Here is a 22,722-nt window from a genome sequence, read left to right as displayed (position 1 = left end):
AAACGCAAGGAAAATTTGCTTTAGGTGCACAACACGTAGAGAAACTTTGCATATATAGGCCTAAATCATGCATTGACACTTTAATTGTAGGAACAAGTGAATGTAGGCATGTGTTTTTGTTTCAGAGTAAATGGACATTTATGTTGAATGGACAGGACCCTGCTATTCCTGGAATTTATTATATCTGTGGTCTTAATGCTTAACACCGTCTTCCAAGAGGATGGTATGGGACATGTTATTTGGGGATAGTTTTCACAAAGATTTATCAAATTGAGGATTTGAAGAAGTTTCTGAAAGTGACTGAATTACATCATGAGAGACAGAGGAGGGAGCCCTTTTCTGCTATATTGGGAGATATATGTGGAACAGTGATTCCTTCAGTGGGAGTCATTCTGAATTCAATGAAGATTCGAAAGTTGTCTACGTTTGTGGATAACATGCCGACAAATTTTTCAGGAGCCATACTCCTGATAGATACTGAGTTTGCTGCTGATTGAACTATGACTCTTCAAAATCGTTTTGCTTTAGACATTCTTTTAGTGAAGGATGGTGGAGTCTGTAGAAAGATTCCTTTTAGGCAGTGTTGGTCATATATACCTGATAACAGTAAAGAGATAAGAGACTTACTTACTAATCTGACTAATGAAAGTAGTGATTTGAAAGAATTAAAAGAACCAGGTGTTTGGGAAAAGGTTGGCAAAGGGTTTGCTTCAGTGGGAAATTGGCCCAGCAACATTTGGAATGGGATTTTATTTAAAATATTACAGGGGATATTTATTGTTGTGGTCTGTCTACTGGGAATATGGGGATTGTGCAATTTATGCAAAAGAATTACATTGAAAAGGTCAAAGAATAATCAGAGGAGGGAAAAAAAGAAAAGGGAAAAATTGTACAAGGAAAATTCAAAGGGGAAACAAAAGTATAAAGGGATTGAATTGACAGAATTTTAGCAGATGCAAAAATTTGTGGGTGATAGTGTGATGACACATTTAGTCATCAGAGGAGGGATTGCTAGCGCAGGTGTTTTAATAACAATTATTAATGAATCTTCATGTATTTGAATAAATGATTTATGTAGAAAATAAAATAACGTAGAAAAATAATGCACGCATCTGAAAATGTGAACATGAAGTATGGCCACCAATGTTAACGAAATGTACTAATCAATGATTTAATAATATGAAATATTGAACATCTGTTAGATTAATGTAGTAACATGTCATACTAAGGCTTATGAAGTAAGCTTTAGCGTTATTAATTGTAGGCCTTAACTTAGCGAGCATCTTGGCCTACTTGCCAGGCATTATGTAAAAGCTGTATTTCTTAACGTTTAATAAAATGGCTCTCCTAGAGAGTTAAACAGTGATTTTGATTGTATTGTTTAAATGTGCTCATAATGGAAGGTTTCTCATGAGAACCGACTGCTAGAAGATTATGGGGGTCATTCCGACCCTGGCGGTCATGGACCGCCAGGGCCGGGGACGGAGGAAGCACCGCCAACAGGCTGGCGGTGCTTCAGGGGCAATTCTGACTGTGGCGGCAAAGCCGCGGTCAGAAAAGGGGAACCAGCGGTTTCCCGCCGGTTTTCCCCTGCCCCAGAGAATCCTCCACGGCGGCGCTGCACGCAGCGCCGCCATGGGGATTCTGACCCCCTTCCCGCCATCCTGGTCCTGGCGGTAAAAACCGCCAGGAACAGGATGGCGGGAACGGGTGTCATGGGGCCCCCTAACAGGGCCCCATTAAGATTTTCAGTGTCTGCAAAGCAGACACTGAAAATCGCGACGGGTGCCACTGCACCCGTCGCACACCAGCAACTCCGCCGGCTCCATTTGGAGCCGGCTTCATCGTTGCTGGGGCTTTCCCGCTGGGCGGGCGGGTGGCCTTTTGGCGGTCGCCCGCCTGCCCAGCGGGAAAGTCAAAATGACCGCTGCGGTCATTTGACCGCGGTACGGTCTTTTGGCGGTCTCCGCCCGGCGGGCGGCACCCGTCGCCCGCCGCCCGCCGGGGTCGGAATGACCCCCTATGTTCTTTCTAGATGTAACATTTTGTGTATAATGTGTGTGAGACTGACTTTCTTAGGAGAAGAACAATGGAGGTACTGAATAGAGTGGAAGCTGCATCAATATTGTTACCTGACAAGCTGGATGATGAGGACATTGCAAGACAAACCAATCAACGACATGTGAATAGAGTAATAGTAGAATTCATAAATTTGGAATTTTAGTTTTATTGGACAGAGTGAGAACATACGATTGACTGACCAATAGGGATTTGGGAGGTAGTTTTAGCAGTTTTGACTAAACGGGACTACACTGAGAAGAAAGCAGCATTTTTAGCCAGACATTCTGTCCTTGCATTTTGCCGTTACCCATTGGCCATTTTCTTGCTGGCCAAAGGGCTAATTCTTGCCCATATTGAGTCTTGACAAGAGACATGCTTAATTTTAATGCTTAGCGACTTTGTGTTTTCTGAACTTTGATGCTGAATCCCGATGCCTTGCTGATTGACTGATGTCCTGAGGACAAAGACTGACTCTGCTTGCTGATCCACACTGAGGATAGGTATTATGATCCAGACTGTTGATTTTTATGCATTTGCTTTTTCTTTCTAGGTCCCAACTGCACTGTTTTGATAGAGCCATAGTTAGATGTTTTTCCAAATTTGTGTTACTAAATTGTTTTGCATGAAGCCCAACATGCCGATGCTAATCTGATGTTAGTTAAGGATCCTCACTAATGAAATCATGATAATATGGACTAACGCTTGATGAATTTCTCTGCTAAACTTAATGTATATAATCACATTGATGCAGTTGACTTTGTTACTGATTTGCACCATAACTTTAGAATGTGTTGTAGTTCAAGCTTTGATTAGATTACGTTTCTTCCGCCGCTTTGGACAGCCAGTGTTGTTTCTGTATGTGTTTCATTTGATTTTGAGATTGATCTACATGACCTTAGCATTGTTAATATAGGGAAATAAATATTCTAACTTTTACTAAACAGTGTGTTTATTCATGACTGAAAAGTCATGGTGGTGATAATAACTGACTCCATTGATTATTACCGTTATTGACTGCTAATGATTATTGAATATTGTGTATTGATTATTGATTATGTACTGGAGCTATGGTAAGAACATCTTAATTGCGAGTCAAAAGGTTCATCGACCTATTCACGTCCCCTTGTAAGTTCACTTATCAAGGACAGGCGCGCTAACAACGCTACGTATACTGAGTGTAGCAATGTGTAAACGGTCTGTTTCATACAACAACTCCCTCCTCCTTTTCTTCACTGACGTCTCAAGATACACTACTTAGCAAAAGAGAGTTACGAGAATTTAGGAAAAATTAATGGCAAAGAGAATCGAAGCTTCTATGGTTATCCCACCCAGTTGAGTGTATTACACACGGGTAAAAGACTTGTCTTCTCTCATAGAGAGGTTATCCCTATAGGGCCTGGAGGGAGAATAAAACTATGGTGGATAGTAAGATGGCCTCCCATGGGCCTGACTTGACAGAGAGGTGAAGTTCACTGCCTCATGCGGTTGGTGTGATGTCTTCTCGGGAAATAGAGAATGTTGGCTGAATTCAGTTATGAGTGAATTTCAGTTTAAAATACATATACTTTATCTGCCTTTATTTCCCTAGTGTTCTCCCTCCCACCTTTGTGTTCGCTAAGTCTATGTGAAAAACAAATATGATTCATATAAAATATATAAAAGCAATACGCGGCTCCATTCATCCTTCATGAGAGAGCATCCTGCCGAGTTAACCACTGTTTTCACCAAATCTGATCTCAGCAAGGTTGCCCCTCACTGCTCACTGAGACACTAATCTCCTTTCGGAAATGTGGGTAGTTATTAAATGCAGCACAGTGGTTTTCTTTCAAAGAGAGGGGGGCTGTCTCATCAAAGACATGATGCCACTCCACAAGACTATAAACCTTTGCTATGCCTACCTTTGAAGAGATACAGTATAGCTCAACATAACAGATACCTCAAGTTGGTCCATGCCAAGTGTTATCTATCAGGGCTTTATTTTCCTTGCCATCTGGCATTTGCATTTTATATATCCAAAATATAGGACTACATGTACCGAAGACACAGGTCAGGGTTAGCATCTCATACCTAAGACTCAACCAGTAAAACACTCATTACCAGACATGACAAGTGTTAGAAATGGGGTTTTCGGTTGACAGTCAGGTTACCCCCTGTTCAAGCAAGGACCCTCACTCTAGTCAGGGTAAAAGAGAATCACCCTCAGCTAACCCCTGCTTACCCCCTTGGTAGCTTGGCAGAGCAGTAGGCTTAACTTCAGAGTGCTAGGTGTAAAGTATTTGTACCCACACACACAGTAACTTAATGAAAACACTACATAATGACACAACAACAGTTTAAAAATAGGAAATATTTATCTAAACAAAACAAGACCAAAACGACGAAAATCCGACATACAGAAGCCAAGTTATGAATTTTTAAAGATTAAACTCAAAAATAGCACTTAGAAACACAAAATGCTTCGATGAGGTGTTAACACGGCATCATGATGGAGTCGTTCCCAACAATCCAACACCAGCGGCGCCGGACACGGAGTCACGTAGACCTTCAGGTACAGTACCTTTGGTGAAGAGTGAAAACAAGGCGATGCGCGAAGTCGGGGATCACGGCGTCTGTGAGAAACATTGAATCCGCGTACTTCGAGCGGTGTCGGTCACGACGTGGTGCGGCGACTTCCACGGCGTCATGACTTCGGCGGGGCTGCAGCGATGTCGGGCCTGCAAAGGTCATCGTTTTCCAGTGAAGATCACGGATCCAGTTGCAGGCGGCATCACCGGATTCAGCAGCAGCGTCGGTCCGGAGTCGTCCGAAGTCGATTTCCTTTCATTTCCACCAACTTTCCTTTCAAGGGCCCAGTGACTGGATAGGGCACCACTTGTCAGAGCAGGAGTCTCTCCAGAGACTCCAGGTGCTGGCAGAGAGAAGTCTTTGCTGTCCCTGAGACTTCAAACAACTGTAGGCAAGCTCTAAATTAAGCCCTTGAAGATTTCTTCACAAAAAGGAAGGCACACAAAGTCCAGTCTTTGCCCTCTTACTGTGGCAGAAACAGCAACTGCAGGATAGCTCCACAAAGCACAGTCACAGGCAGGGCAGCTCTTCTTCCTCAGCTCTTCAGCTCTTCTCCAGGCAGAGGTTCCTCTTGTTTCCAGAAGTGTTCTAAAGTTTGTGGTTTTGGGTGCCCTCCTTATACCCAATTTCTCCTTTCAAGTAGGCCTACCTCAAAGTAAAGTCTCTTTTGAATGTGAAATCCTGCCTTGCCCAGGCCAGGCCAAAGACACTCACCAGGGGGTCGGAGACTGCATTGTGTGAGTTCATGCACAGCCCTTTCAGGTGTAAGTGACCACTCCTCCCCTCCCTCCTAGTACAGATGGTTCATTAGGAAATGCAGACTACACCCCAGCTCCCTTTGTGTCACTGTCTAGTGTGAGGTGCAACCAGCCCAACTGTCAAACTGACCCAGACATGGAATCCACAAACAGGCAGAGTCACAGAAATGGTATAAGCAAGAAAATGCTCACTTTCTAAAAGTAGTATTTTTTAAACACACAATCTTAGAATCAACTTTACTAAAAGATGTATTTTTAAATTGTGAGCTCAGAGACCCCAAACTCCACATGTCCATCCGCTCCCAAAGAGAATCTACACTTTATTCAGATTTAAAGGTAGCCCCCATGTTAACCTATGAGAGGGACAGGCCTTGCAACAGTGAAAAACAAATTTAGCAATATTTCACTGTCATATATAAGGACATATATAACACATTACTATATGTCCTACCTTAACCATACACTGCACCCTGCCCCTGAGGCTACCTAGAGCCTAACTTAGGGGTGTCTTACATGTAAGAAAATTGAAGGTTTAGGCCTGGCAAGTGGGTACACTTGCCAAGTCGAATTTACAGTTAAAACTGCACACACAGACACTGCAGTGGCAGGTTTGAGACATGATTACAGAGCTACTTATGTGGGTGGCAGAACCAGTGCTGCAGGCCCACTAGTATCATTTGATGTACAGGCCCTGGCACCTCTAGTGCACTTTAGTAGGGACTTACTAGTAAATCAAATATGCCAATCATGGATAAACCAATTACATACACATTTTGTAAAGGAGAACGTGCACTTTAGCACTGGTTAGCAGTGGTAAAGTGTCCAGAGTAACAAAAACAGCAGAATCAGAGTCCAGCACACATCAACAACCTGGGGAACAGAGGCAAAAAGTTAAGGGAGACCACGCCAAGGATGAAAAGTCTAACCACAAGGAATGTATGTTCATTGTCCACCGGGTTTTGTGTCTCTGTTATGTGTGCCAGTAACATATTTTACTAGTGGAATTCGAGAAATACCAGAAGAATACCACTCACCTATTTTCTGTGGCTAATTGTCCTCATTAGGATGCTGTAGCTACAGAGATTAGAGCTGGGCAGGTGTGCAAATTCTAGAGCCAGTGAACTATGACTGAAGAGGCGAGTGCAACTAATGTAGGTGTACTATGCCAAATACCTCAAGAAAGACAATGCAACTGCAAACATTTCATCTTTCTGTAAAGTGGTATGGAAGTGGAAATTCCTAGAGAAGTCTCTACTTGCCGTTTGTGTTCATACTCCTATACAGACAGTTACCTTACACGCTAGGTTAATGCAATGGCTGCTTGTGAATGTTATTTCCCTTTCTTTTACACATGGGTTTCATTAAAGTGCCATTACCATCCATTCCTGATGCAACTGTTATTTACGCCATTTGATTTGCACTCCTTATTTAAATCCATTAGTTAATAGGCCCAATAGTCTGTGCTAATTTTTAGATCTGGCGTTAGCAAAGACCGTTGGATTTATTAAAATAGTATGCATATTATATATACTTATGGAGCTTTCCGCAACCATCTTTATTCATTGGTCTGTTATTATGTTATTCATATTTTTCTGTCGCTCACTAGAGCATACGGGATGGAGCATTAGGGCGGTTCAGTGCAGACATTGGCTAATTTCCCTATGAGTGATGGTGTAATGTCATTTCACAAGGAGTACATCCACACGCAAAGTAGTAGACCAAAAACATATTTTTTGCTTTTAACCATTTTGTTGCATTCACCAGGGGCAATTAGCTGCCCCATCAATAAAGTTATGCAAAAACCATGTCAAAAAAAATAACCATCGACAAAGCCAAAAGGCTGGAGGGAAATGCAGACCTATTGGATTTGCCAATGCTCGTTTGACATCTATTGGGTTAAAATAATGTGAGGAGGCGTGTTTTATTATGCATTTCAAAGTAGACTATTATTTTCCAATTACAATCTGAAGCAATCAGAAAGAGCTATGTTTCCAGATAAAACAGCAAACACAATCCTTTCTGATGCCTCTTTTTATAAGAGCCACCTACTAAATGGATGAAACCGAAATTGAACAATGAATCGTAAGCAAGAGGTAAGGATTCCCACTCTAGAGGTGTTTTCCATTTTAAATAAAAGCTAAATTATCTTAACTATACATTGTTGCCGAGCCTCCCTCCCACAAGCCCCACTGCCATATCGGTGTCAGTTATTGTAGTCAGCAGTCTTAATTGCTTCGCTGAAATGGATCAGGGTTCTGGGAATTACACACTGAAATGATGTTACTGCTCTCCGAGTCTTCACATTCCTTGATATAATCTCATTAAAAATATCAAGCCTCTAGGTGAGGGAATACATATGGATGCTAAATGCATTTTAAGCAGGAGCACCCAAACTGATGACCTAGTTATTGAAGAACAAAGCCGAGTAAGATGAATTTAAATGCTGAAGCGCAGCAGATTCTTTCTGCGGCTAATACGAAATATAATTATTACCATGTTTTTGGGCTTGAATGTTCTCTTTACCTCTGAAAAAGATGAAAACTTCATACCAACCAAAACACTGATGCAGTCTGTAACTTCTAATTTCCAAAAGACCACACAAGTGATAAAAAAAACAGGGTTTCATTAACTATAATTGTTTTAAAAAAGGGAACTGGAAAGAATTGGGCCAAGTTCTGCGTTAGTTGTAGAAATGCTAGCTGTGTTAAGAAATATAGATCTCAGGAGAAAAGGCGCTCATCAGTCAGCCAAATAAAGAGAAAAAACACGCATTCACAGACCAACGTGCAATAATTAGATTTTTGAAAAAGAGTGCGAGCAAAAAAATTTTTTTTTGTGTTGTTTACACCGACCGGTTGTTAAAAAACATCATGTCATGGATTGTGAATAGTAACGTCTAAAAGATCTGATGATTCTGGAAAACACAACATAGAAACAAAGCCACTGGTATTCAGAAACCGTCAACAAACAAATGGGCATGTTTACTAGAAACTGGAGCATCAGCACTGTTGCTCAGTTTTTTTGTGTCTCCCCTGCCCCACCTAACAACATCATGGTTGTGCCGCATTTACAATACGGTGCCCTATGGCGGTCGTTAGGACAATAGCACAGAATGTTTTATGCTATTGTGGTGCTTTGCTGCACTTGCCGCACAATTTTTCACGTTAGTGCAGCAATGCAAGGAAGCCCATAGGTTCATATTGGTGCATCATTTTAATGCCTGCTTTGAGCAGGCATTAAATATTATGACAAAAATGGAGCAGGGAAATGTTGTAAATTTCACTGCGCCATTTCTGAGGGCCTCCTAGTGTCAGGAAGGCCACCTTGCACACATTATGCCTTATGCAGGCATAATGTGGCACGAGGGGGTACTTTGTAAGTACGACACAACAAGAATGCCTCTTTAACACCAAATTAGCATAAAAAAATTATGCTACTGTGGCGCAAGGCGATGCTAGGGGCTTGTAAATATGCACCATAATATGTTACACCACAGTGTAAAAAGAACAGACCAACAATTAATTATTTTGCTAAACAATATATTTGTAAAATGCACCAAATTTTAGTGAGCAAGACGGCAAAAAATATTAATTGGTCATGTGGACTAATATTTTTGATCCCGTGGCCACAAGTTTGAATCCTAGCAGGCTCACTCAACCATTCATTGTTCTGAGGTGCATAAAATGAGTACCGCTGAGCTTGGCAGCAACAAACATCTGGGGGAATATTTATACTCCGTCTGCGCCGAATGTGCGTCAACAATTTTGACACACATTCGGCGCAAAACTTTCCCCATATTAAAACTTTGACGCCCGAGCCCGCGGATGTCAAAATCCCGCAGTGTGCGTCATTTTCTGGATGCGGGAAACCGCCTTGCGTTAATCATATGCAAGGTAGGCGTTCCCGTCCAAAAAATGACTTAAACGGCCGTGCGTCGTATTTATGCTTCCAGGCAAAAATGCCGCACGGCCGGGAGGCAGAGGCGGAAAATGATGCACAGCCCGATTTGCGTCAAAAATTAACGCCTGACCCAGGCGTTAAAATGGGGCAAACACACATGTATTTAATCAGAACACACAGAAGCAAAAGCAGAGCAGCAAAAGGGAGACATGGAGGTGCTTCTCATCCAGCGTGTACGCAGATGCAGAGCCCAGCAACAACAACAGCAGCTACCACAACACCAGCAGGGACCCCAAAGGCAGCGCAGAAGGCAGGAGAGGATATTCTGCACCAGAACAACCCTTCATTGCCTCAGGGAACATGACATCATCGAAAGGTACAGGTTGAACTGGCAGGCCATTCAGCAGCTGCTGCGCAACATAGAGCCACAGTTGGCATCCACCTTGCTGACACCCCGCACCATCCCAACAGAAACCAAGCTGCTAGCTGTACTTCACATGTTGGCAAGTGGCTCCTTTCAAAGCACTGGCGCCCTGGTTGCTGGAATATCACAGCCATCATTCTCTGCCTTCTTGCCCAAAGTACTGGATGCCATCATTGGACTCACACCCCGCCACATCTGCTTCCCAAACACACTGCAGAAGCTGCAGGAGATAAAAGAGGGGTTTTACCTCATTAATGGCTTCCCACACGTCCTTGGTGCCATCGACTGCACACATGTACGCCTTGTGACACCTGCTGCAACTGAACACCTCTACCGCAACAGGAAGCACACACACTCCATCAATGTGCAGGCCATTGTGGATCACCAAGGATTGATCACCAACATCGTGGCAAAGTATTCTGGGAGTGTTCATGACTCATTCATCTTCCATCACTCTACCATCAATCAACACTTCTAGGATGGACGATATGGCAATGGACTACTTGTTGGTAAGTACAAAAACCTACTTATATACACACACTGTACAGCAACCCTCTAGGACACACAACACATACACCACTACATCGACACGTGGACAGGAACACACAGAGGTCGTGACATCGCTAGCCATGTTTGATAGGTCTGCAGTGAACCTGTCACACATCTGAAATTAGTGTACAGTCACATGTTAAGACATCAATGATCACAACGTATGGAGAACTCTGGCTAATTGTCACCTTGCAAAATGTAAGCGTCTCACTGATGTGTAAATTAATCCATTGCATAAGTCTAAAGGTATGGGATGTCCAGGGTACATTAATGCAAACGTGTTACCACCACGGTCAAAATGAATCTATGCATGGAACTATCATCTCACCCCCAGTGAAGACACAGGGACACCTGTATCACAAGTCACAATGCTAGGGAGTGCACACTGTTCTGCAAATACCCAAACATACTGCTGACAACTGGTCAGCAGGCAAACACTTGTGCGCCAAGGATTCAACAGAATGCAGATGTACATCCTACAAGCCTAAGAAGGAACACAATAACACAAAAGAGTCACAGACAACACAAGACAACTACTGCCATGCAAGGTGATATTAATGGGGCAAGCTACATCAACATGATCCCATTCATTTTCTTTTTCAGCTGATCAGGGTATGGGATCCAGCCATGGATTATGACACCATTTGCAAACCCAAGCACTGCAGCAGAGCATGCCTACTATGATGCACATAGGAGGACACGCACCATAGTGGAGAGGACCCTTGGCATCCTCAAGTCAAGATTCAGGTGCCTCGACATCACTGGTGGCAGCCTCCTATATTCACCAGAAATGGTCTGTAAGATCATTTTAACATGTGCCATCCTGCACAACATTTGCATACGAAGGAACATTCCCCTCTTAGAACCAGAGCCACAAATGCCTGAAGAGGAGGAGGAGGAGGATGCTGGCCTGCAACATGAGGGGGAACAACAAAATGCAGCTGCTGGATTGCGTAGGCGCCAACATATTGTGAACAATTTGTTTTTAAACTAATCACCATCACCACTGTATTAACTAATGTAAATAAAAACCAATAATAATCACCATATCATGGTATGGCTAATCATTTGTGCTCACCTTTATCTCTAACTATCAGAATAAGAGTGTAGCCTCATGGAACATTGCTGATATATCGATCAGGACACAGAAATTTCCTGAGCAATTGTGATGCGTATTATACAACAGTCACATACACTGTAAATGACATATATCCTGTACATTTCACCTTTGAAGGGCAATAGCACATACATGTTGGCAACATGGTTCATCACAGCATATGGCACACAACAAAGACACCATCAGTCTATAAGGGAAAAAAATGCCTCATACATGAGGCAGTGGATGTGCTATTGCATTGGTAACAGGAATGTATGTCCAGACCCTTGACAGAAGTAAGTCGTACAGCACCTATCTTTGCAAGGACAATCTGTGACTAGAGTTCCCTAGAAGCAGAACATAGACAGCTCAAGTGCCATACCTATGACAAGCATTGCGCACATGACATTCCATGTACATGTCAGCCCATTTCCTAACTCCAATCACACCCATGCTCATGGTCTCAACCCACCTGTCTGAAGAGGTCCCTGGAATGGTAATATGTGTACCCAGATATTCCCTCCTCTACAAACACAGACTAACAATAGTAATCCAGTGTGCTACACCCTTTCCCATGGTATGCCATTGTCATAGTACATCTGACTGCCTTGACGTCAGGTCAATTAATACACTGGCTTGTAGTTTCTAAGCCCTGTTGTCAGCTGTAGATTGCTTCCCGTGTAAAATGTACTGTTGGCCATTTGAAATCGAATCTCACCTACAGGACTTGTGATAAACTGATGCACCACACACCTGTGATCACCTCCATGCACATCACCCAGTTGAACAGGCACTGCCCCTGCAGATGCTTGGAACAGCATAGAAGTTGCCATTTTGTCAAATACACCGTTATGCATTGCTAATAATTAAGCTGTGTAACACAGCCCTTGGGTTTATGTGTCACCTTCAAAAACACAGGACAAACACAGTTTCCAATGTCAACTGTCTTGTTATTCCTCCGTGTAAGTCAGACCACTGAGTATGTACCTTGCGAAATTGCTGGATCCTGATTGACCCTGCACCCTGTCAGCCTGACTGGCACCTGTCTGTGCGTTACCCTAAAGGTTCCTTGTGGCTACATATGTACCACACTTGTGTTACCAAACCTCACATTCCTCAGGGGGTATTTTGTCATGTGCTTCCTCAATGCATATCCAAATACATTGTATAGCATCATCTGCTTTTTTATTGTACCATATTAGTAAAATTGTCTTTGAATACCAAAATCATGGCCTATCCCTTGTCTTGGTCTCATGTATGCATGAACGACAAAGTGTGACAGTGTACCATGGCCGTATGCAGGGATTGGGTATGGTGCCTCCAGCAGAACCAGCTACCTCTGATAATGTGCATGAAAAGTCCACACATGTTGGGACCCTGACAGTTCACAAGCTGAATCACATTGCTCACAACATATTGATGGGCTGTGCATGGTGAATAGCTGCAAGATTAATCAACACAGAGGCTATGATGTTCCCAGATGCAGTGGGAACTTTACAGGCCAGCCTGTGTACAAATGTTGTAATGACACCTGCCGGAACATGACTCCTGCGATATGATCTCACTCAGCACACCAAGGTTGCCCTGTTGACAGTCTCACAACACGTCTGCAGTGAAAGGGTGGGACCATTCCCATGTAGGTTCTCATGTCCTCATCAACTTTACTTCCATTTATCGCCGAAGGATACTCAGTAGATACAGGAATAGCCGCCACTGACTCATGATGAGACCTGGACGCAACTGTGACAACATAGACCCCTAAAAATATACAGGATCAACATTGGACCACACACATGAACCAGACACCTCTGTGCACTTGATCACTGGAAATATATGGCCCTGTGCTGCCTCGTCTGCTGGTCCACCACTGCCACTGGAGAGTTGTTGCTCAGTCATATGACCACAACTGTGGCGTGATATAACGGTTGTGGGTCACCTTTGGCTGTCTGTGCCAATTACATGGTACCCACGTAGTCTGTACATGTGCCAGACTCACGGTGGGTTCACCAACAAGTGCCTAGGAAGCAGTTACCAAATTTCTAGGACATGAGATGGGCAACTTTTGCACCATTGACATGAATAAGCGTCTGCCATCTATCCGGTGCATGCTTTGTTATTTGTGGTCTCTACGTTACCCAAAATCTTGGAAGTGCACACAACAGATGTTGCTACATGTATGACTAGCACATGTCCTCTCTCATTTCCACACTGACTTGCATTTAAGGTTTGGACACATTGACTTCACATTCATACAAGCATATTTTCAATAATGCATCTTGTGATGCACACACACTGGGTCGACAACTACATTAGTAGCCAATGCACACACATTGAGCCATAGGCATTAAGGTATTGTACTTATGTGCGTCACCTTGCTATCCTCTTCTGATGCCAACCATGCCCAATTTGGGCAATACATATATGTAGGCCACAAATATGGCCATCTAGTGCGTCAGTGAAAATCCTCTTAATGAAGTAGCGGATCGTGGTCCGCAGCAGTATGATGTCTCACATGTGACCATACACCGTCAACACCAAAGTGGGTGCAATCAGCCTATCTCAGTTGTGTCACAAATGTAACATTACATTAAAATGGCAAAATGACCCAAAACCAGTTAATGCCCTGAAATTGTGATGCATACGTGTCAAAAAATGACGCACAAGCGTAAACAAATGACGAATATGGCCATATAAAATTAGGCATTATGCCCTTAAAATTGGTTAAGTGTTAGACTATTTCCAAATATATGGATGCGGCCTAAATTTTACTCCTGTGCGTCAAAACAAATGACGCACATACTGTATGCGTCAATTTTTTTGACGCATAACGATAAAAACAGCGCCCATTTTATGCAGGAAGTGATGTAATAGGATATCCTGTTTAGAGATTATGTACAGTGGGGGTACTTTCACTTTCACTTTGCAGTCTGTGATTCTTCTAGACTGTGTGGCTGTGTTCTGAGTTTTTTCCAGTCAAATTGTGCTTTTGTCTCCTGTGTGGTCCATTACTTGTTAGTTTGTGAATTAAAATTGTTGTTGTATACTGTCTGAGTGTTTATTGTGTACTATTGTCCAGTATTGTATTGTCTTTGTTGTTTGTGGGAGTCTGTTGTGGGTAGTGATAGTTTGGGGATAGTTGGGCTCTTTTAGTTGTTAAGTGTACTTTTTTCTTATTCTACTTTCCCCCTATTCTCCTTTGTTCTTCTGTATCCCCTATTCCCTTTTTCTGTGCTAAGATGTTGGGTAGGCCACGTCTTGGCAAGATGGGTGAGAAGGAGCTTGGGGGGTTCATATGGCTGGTGTGCCATTTTCTCCCCCTTATGGTTGAGGCAGGGGGGCGGGTGATACAGGAGTATCACACTGAGGCACAAAGAATCCGGTGGGGAAATGTCCTGCATCACTTGCAACGTGTGTATCAGAGCCAGAGGTTAGACCACCAGCTGAAGCACTGCTGGGCTGACCTCATCTCCAGGGAGCAAGATCTGCTGGACCACCTGGGAATCACGATTGGTGGCCCTGTTGGTGAGTACAAATCATGTAAATGTGCACGATTAAAAGCTCTGTAGTGACATCAGATGATTTGTACAATATCTGCTGGCTATGTTGTTGAGTGTGGGGAATGCTTAGGAAACATACAGGGTCATTGATGGACTATGTTAAGGACCACAATTGCTAGCTGTCAGGAAGCAAGTGCTCTGCAAACTTACTGAATAATTTTGCTTAATGTAAGTTGGTGCCACCTTTGTGTCAGACAGCAACACAATTTAGGAGACAATTATGTATATATATACGTCACATTTTCCAGTGAGGTATAGATTTTCCAAAACATTATCGACCTTTGTTGACGCAACAGCTAGACTGACTTTAGAAACACTACATGATGCAGAAAATGAGTGCAGGCTTCACGTCAATTGTTGATAGCAATGTGGCCCAGACATATGTCTCATATGTGTCTGGTGAGTGTGTAAGGAAAGCATTCACTGAAGTTCTATGAATGTTAGGGATTATTATGGTCCTTCATCATTTTGGATACATGTCAGATCTGGATTTGGAGACATAGGGAAAAAGTGCAAGGTGCCCTCAGCTAACATCTTACACTGGTATTTGGTGTTTGGTGTTCCACCTTTCGTTTAGGGATGGCAGGCCAAAGGTATGCACATGGGTTAATATATCTATGGTTGGTGCAACTCATCATAGCTGGGCCACATCAAATGAAGAAACTGTAACAACATGAGGGTTTACAAATGTCCCTGACCCTCTGTACATTGTACCTATGTGTCATACATTTGTCATGGCCACAATGGCTGTTTGACTGGTAATTCACTCCTCAAGGTAACTGGCTTTGGAAGTCTCTTTTGGATGCACATGATGAGACAAATACACTCCATTCTTATGTCTGCTCACTAATGAAGGAGCATGTTTGCTACCACATGATAGTTAGGGCCACTGCATGTGTGCAGATATGTGTGTAAATTTCACAGGAGACCCATGGTATGTAAAAGTTAGCAGTGTTATATCGGATGCAGTATCATCATGTCTGAGTGGATTTACTTACTTATGTCATCTTACATATAGTTTTTGTCTTTGGACTTGTTGGTCAGTGCACAGAATTTGAGCACATTTCTTCCTTCCATGCCTTAGAGGTGGACATGCACCCTACATTGTGGGCGAGGTGGCTTCATTCGATGGACCCCGACAACTCCATTAAGTGTTGATATGTCTGTTATGTGTTGTGTTTGCTGGTGATTTGTGATGGACTCCTGTGTGTTGAACAAATAGCAAGGTGTGATGCGCTGGCACATCATTTGTCTTGTTCCATGAGTGGGATGTCATTTTCTCAGCATTTTGGATTTGGCCAATGCTTATCTTATTGTCTTATTTAGGGATTCTAGGTCATACCTGTAGGCCCCGCAATGTGAATTGGGATGAGTCATGTGGATAACACTTGTATCAGCAAGAGTCGCACTGGACCTAATCTCTGATTTACTCAGCCTTTCAGACCCACATTCTCCCAGAATGGGGCTGCAAAATGCTTACCCACAGACGTCTGATTCCCTTTTTAGTAATGTACTTATGAAACTGTAGGTTGAACTTCCTAGCAGCATGTAGCTCCACATGTAGTGCTACGAGTATGTGGCACTTGAGGGCAATGGCCTAGGTGTGCATGCAAATCATGGCCAGGGGTGTTCTTGCAACTCTGTGTTAGTTGAAAGTCATGGCTTACTGGAAGTATATGATGTGGGCAAAGGTCTGCATTGCAAGACAAGTGTTGTGATGGGATTGGTCAAGGGTTTGCTGTCTCCTATTTGTAGATACACCTTACCTGTGGTGTGTGTGTTGAGCCAAACACATGTCCAGCTTTCATAAGCTTCCTGGGTGTCCATGTTGTTTGAAATTGTTAGTTGTTTCTCCACCCCCCACCCTCAAACACAGGCATGGGTTTGTGAATAGTGTACCTAGGACTGATGATGCAAGTATGGTACAGACATGTAAATCAGTGAATCTTTGGTCTGAACCTAGTATACACACTCAGGTTTCGAACATGAGTACTATACTAGCAAGTCCATTTACAACTTGCAGATAATGTGGCCCTAGATTTCCATCCCGTGCACTGACATTTGTAGTCCTGGCATTGGCGGAGGATGTGCAGTATGATTGTTAGCTGACAACTGGCAGAACTCTGATGCCAAAATCATGCCAGTTGTTACCCATCTTGTAGGGTTTGGATGTGCTATATGTGATACGACCTTTGAAGGCTGGTGTGCCATGTACTTCCTCAGGGACATTCAATGATCTGTATGATGATAGGAGCTGTTACAAGTACAGTAGATGTACTGTCTGATTTACTTCTTGTGCCATTTCACACAATGCAGTTGCTAATGTAATTTTTTTCATTTGTCTTCACAGCTGCTAATATGACACCCATCCAGGTGTGTGATTTCGAGATGCGGGCAATGCGGTACCAGCATATCCTGCAGGTAGAGTCGGGGTTCAGAAGGATGGCCTGAAGATACAGGACCGAATGGGGCTCCAGAGCCTGGAGAGCTTTCCCACAGGGTTGCCCTTGTTTGCCCACCACAGCCACCACCAGCACCACTACCACTACCACCCAGGTGGCACCACCCACAGCTGGGACCGTTGTCCCAACAACATCTGCAAGTGCTCCAGGCCTAGCAGTGGACCACGTTCAGGGCAGCCCACAGGCATTGGCCATACAAGGCCCACACGTCCTCAGCTGGCACACAGACCACCCCAGCTGCAAAAATTGACCCTGCTGCTTTTGTGGACATGCAGCGCAAAATGGACCGTGTCCTCAGGAAAATTAGTCACCTGCGGCGGGATTTTCGCCATATCAACAGGCGTGTGCTGTCCATTAAGAGGGCCAACCTCTAGACCTTTTGGATGGACATGATTCCCTCCCGTCCCTCCTCTTTCCCTATTCTTATACTTTGTGGGTTTAGGGGGCTTAGTGTTAGGTTAGTATAGGCTGTTCGTTTAGTTAGTGTTAGTGGGTGGGGGTCCTGATTATTTCAATATTTTCTTTTTGAGTGTGTGGGTGAGTGGGGGGCTATGTTGGGGTTCTTGTGTGTTTTGAAAAAAAAATTGTTTTAAAAATAATAAAAAAATAAAATACATATAAAAAAATATATATTTGTTTAGTATAGGATAGTATGTGTTTAGGTTAGTATCTGTTGTCCTCCATGTGTCCCGTCTCATAAGGTTGGTGGGGGGTTGATGTTTAGAATGTTTTGTTAAATGTGATAAGTAAGTTTAGCTTAGGTTAGTTAGGGACAGTAGTGGGTAATGAGTAGTTAGGGTAGATTAGGGTAGGTAAGACTTTTCCCCGAGTTTTCTCTTCTGTTATTACCGTTTAATAAATATGTAGTGAACCCTTTACAGTATGTGTGAAATGCTTTTAGATCAGGGCTTTGGCATAAGTGTACATGAATTCTGTTGTATTACATTTGTGTCCTATGCTACGAACATATCCCAACTGAGCTGTAAGATTGGCACCTACCTCAGAGCTACCTTGCAAAGATTCGACCGTTCATTGCAACCACCAATCACAGTTACTATGGATCCCAACGTGTTTTTTTCATTAAGTATGTTTTCAATGTCACATACAGTACTTCCAGATTTATGATTGGAGACACTGTGGTATGTCTCACTGCAGTGTGATGTTCAAGGAAACCCTTATTAGCCTGGTGGTAGTAAGCACTCTTGTAGTATCATGTTCATGACTCACATGGATCATTTGTGACACTGTTCAACATGATTACTTATTTGGATGTAAAGTCAGACACCTTCAATCATGCAGTTTGTTGACTGTTTGCTTAGATTTGTGGGCAATGTTATATGTGTTAGTATTGCATGGTGGCAACATTTTGCTGCCACTATTTAATGGCTTAGATATCCCTTGAGGAAGCATTATTCTGTTCAACACACCATTATGGTGTATGGTTTCTCTTTTCATCAGATATTACCCTCAGTAAGGGCAGAGTATGGTGCAATCCAGGCCACTGTGCATAGTTAGCAGACTACATAATTTCAGGACAGTTGTATTGACAAGCTGTGTAATTTGACAAGAGGCAAATTTCTGTGATCTGCTGCACAGTTGATGTGTCACATTACACGGAGACAAAGTGATTGTGTAAGTGCTATTTATTGAAAAGTGCTGTAGTGCTATATGTACATTGTCCATGATTGTGAGTCCATTATAGTGACATCTTCCATTGTGATCCTACACAAGTGCTAAAGGAAAATGCATTTGACATGCTGGGGTGATGTGTCCGACAGTGCAGAGGGACATGATTTGCCAATGAGTAAGGGAGAGACAAGCACTGGGCAGGCTGACAAGATATACAATGGTTTGCAGATCAGTCATTGAGTACAGTTGCTGTAAGACTGGCATGTTACAAAGTACTGGACCTTGGTAATAGTTGGCCATGTGGCAGGGACTAGTGCTTCCGGGTACTTTTACGTGGGAAGGTGATCTGTTCCATGTCTTCTTCTTCTGATGTGTGTGTTGCCTCCTCTGTCCTTGGTGGTGGTGGTTGTGAAGGGGCAACACACACCTCAGTGTTAGAAGAAGTGGAGTCAGACATCACGGTCGCAGCTACCTGTGGAGATCTTAAGGGCAGTACTGCTGCAAGGAGGATCTGCTGGTTCTTGAGAATAGCAGCCACATGATGATGGTAGGCAGCCAGGTCAGCCCTGAGGCGTTCAATGTTGCATTCGTGCATGCGTTGACAGGATTGCTGTTGTAGGTGTTGGGTCAACTGTATTACAGCTGTGCTGATTCCTTCAGCCTTTTTTCGAGTTCCTGCAAGATGGTTGTTCGCCCTTGCATAGCTGCTGCCTGTTCTTCAGTTGACATCATGCACGAACGCACCCCCTCTAGGCTGGCTGCCACAGTTTGCATCCCCACCCGCACCTCCTTGGCCAGCTCCCGCTGTACTCCAACTACAGTTCTCTCAAAGCTGGTGCCTGTGTCATCTGATTCCTCTGCTGTATTGGAGCTGGCAGGTCTTACAATTGGGGTGGTGGGTGGGTCCTCCGTGATGGCTGCTTGGTCCGAGCTCCTCCTTGTGACAGAAGGTGGGGTCTAGAGGGTTCCAAGGACATCTTGGAGGGTCTGGTGGCTGATGTTTGTCAGCTCGTCATCCATGTTATCAGGGTAGTCCTGGACAGGCATATCCGCAGGAGATCCATCGTCCTCTGCAATGAAATAGGCTACAATTAGTGTGTCTGTGTCATTGGTGATGTGACATGCCTGCCTTGTGATGATTTCACATTGTGATATTGTTTCCTGTTCATTGCTCCAGTCTTTCAGATGGGCATTCTCCCAGGCCTATGCCCCACCTGCATGTCACATGTATTGTGGCAAGTTATTAGAGTTGTCGACATCATCTCCTCTAGTGTTGTTTTAGGCCAAATAGTGATTTGCCACCTTCTTGTCCTACTCAACCCTCCGTCTACATCCATTCTCATGGTGAGGCTTTTCACTGGCTGTGGGTGCTGTGATGGCACTAGCAGCACACTTAACAATCTGGACCTGCCCCAGTCTCTGATCTTTCACATCCACTTATATGTAGTTGAAATGTAGCGTATCCTATGCATTGCATTGTTATGGCACAATATGGATGTTAGCATTGGTAATGTGTACAGCTGATGTTGCGGAATGTGTGGAGATTGGATTGCCCTGATAGTCGTAGCAGTGTCCTATTTCCTCCTCTGACTGTGCAGGTGTATGTAAGTGACCAGTTACATGTGTCCTCCCCCCCAAATGCTGTTGTCTGAGCAGTATGACATTTGGAATGTTGCATTGTGACCCAGGCACAGGATGGACCCTGGCATATGCAGCATGGGTGTGACCTTAGTGCTGTGTAGCTCCTAATGTTGATGACATTGGCTGATGTTTGCCGCAACTATGGGCATTCACATTTGACAGGACTGGAACATTTGTCTTGTTTCAGTGGATTGTTACAGCTGTCATCCTCAACCCACTAATTTAGGTGTGTGTGATCCATGGGGCGTTACTGCCATTGGCTACTTGAGCTGCACACAGAGCGGGGTGGTGGTGGCAACTGTTGTCACTGTTACATTCCAGTTGTTGGTATGGGTAGAGGTTGTTAATTGGGCCCTAGTTAATATAGGGGGTATAGTGGCTGACATGTGATGGGATGTCAGTTTGACGTTGTGCCCTTCCCTCCTGGCGTGGATTTACCTTTGCTACATCGTTGGCATGGCAGCATACCCCCATGGGACTGTTGTTGGGGTTGTGTTATGGTGTGCCCCAGCTTTTCTCTGTACAGGCCATGCCCCCATGCCATACCCCTTTACCCATGCCACTCCATGTATATCACGGCTTCCACGCATTTTGTGGTCGGTATCCCCCCCCGCTTACAGTTAACATTTGTGTATTTTAATTCCCCATGCAACTTACCCTGCATGTGTTTTGTCTCCTGGTAGTCTGCGCTGTCCTGTCCTTGAATCCCTGTGACGATCTCCTCAGGGATGATGGATGCGACCATCTACTCCATGTGGTCCAGGGCCTCCTGGTGTGCTGGACTCCCGCCTCCAATCTGCAGTGCCGCCTTCCTGTTCCTGGCCATCTTTTCCTTGGTCCTGCACTTGCAGTCATGCCAGAGTTTCTTGCACTCGATGACTGTTCTGCGTACTTCTGCCACACTGTTAATCTTGTCAACAATTTGTTGCCATATTGCCTCTCTCCTACTGATTGGCAACTTTGAGGTGACAAACACTTGGTGCTGGTGTTCCGTCACCTCTTTGACCAGAATTTCTTGTTCCTATGCACTGAAGCGACACTTTCTTTTCTTCTTCATTCTGTCCTGGGTCTTGTGTGGGTCCTCCTGGCTGGTTCCTGGTCTGTTGTCATCTTCCTGGGGTCTGTACAGGCATCTGGGATCCATTTTGGCTCTCCTCTGCTGAAATGGCTATGTTCGCGGGGAAGTTTGATGCTATTGCGTCAAAAAACGCTGCATATCCGGTTTGCGGTGTCGTAAATCGACCCACAGTCATTTCCTCTGCGTTAACGTTGTTTTGCTTTACGACTTGACGCTGCGGTGTGCGTAAAAAAATATTACTTACATCTGTGGTTTGCGCTGCTGGGCATCAAAGTATAAATTTGAAGCCCGCACAGCGCACCGAAATGGCGTTAGCCGGCGGTAATATTTTTGATGCAAAACTGCGCTGGCGCAGTTTTGCGTCAAAAAGTATAAATATGGCCCTTGGTATGTAGCAAACAGGCGCTCTCCATAAGAGATATGTTTTGCTAAGCGGCAGGTGTGCAGATTGACACGGTAGCATCAAAAGGCAAACATCGAACACAGAATAGCAGCAAAGTGGCAATGTTATGTGATGTAAAGATAGAGGAGTAATCAACGTGCATCGACCTGCCAAGGGGGGATGCACTACGGTACAAGGCCTTTAATACAGTAAACTGTCAAGAGTCATACAACACCCAGCTTATTAGCAGACTAAAGCAGGTCTCATATGTGGCTGACCCGATTAAAGGCACATTGCAGAAATGGAGAGGTGAAATGGTCTCTCAGTGGGCATTTGAGTTGCTTTGCAATCATATCAATCACCAACCATGCACTCATAGCACTTTCCCCTTCTGCAAGAAGCTGCACCTTTACCAGCATCATAAATACAAGAATGTCCACCCTTTGCTGAGAGAGAATATTAGCCTCGATCCTGGAATGTGACAACCGCCTACTCAGACTGTTTGGGTCAAGGGTTAACAGATAACACCTTGAAGAAGAATGAAACAATAAATATGAATTGCCACATTTGCAGTATCTGGCTTGGTGATTAGATTTTGAGATTGATGCTCAATTATGGAA

Source organism: Pleurodeles waltl, chromosome 2_2 (genome assembly GCF_031143425.1).
Source record: "Pleurodeles waltl isolate 20211129_DDA chromosome 2_2, aPleWal1.hap1.20221129, whole genome shotgun sequence".
Taxonomy (NCBI): domain Eukaryota; kingdom Metazoa; phylum Chordata; class Amphibia; order Caudata; family Salamandridae; genus Pleurodeles; species Pleurodeles waltl.
The sequence above is the reverse complement of the archived record's forward strand: the minus strand, read 5'-3'. Positions refer to the sequence as shown.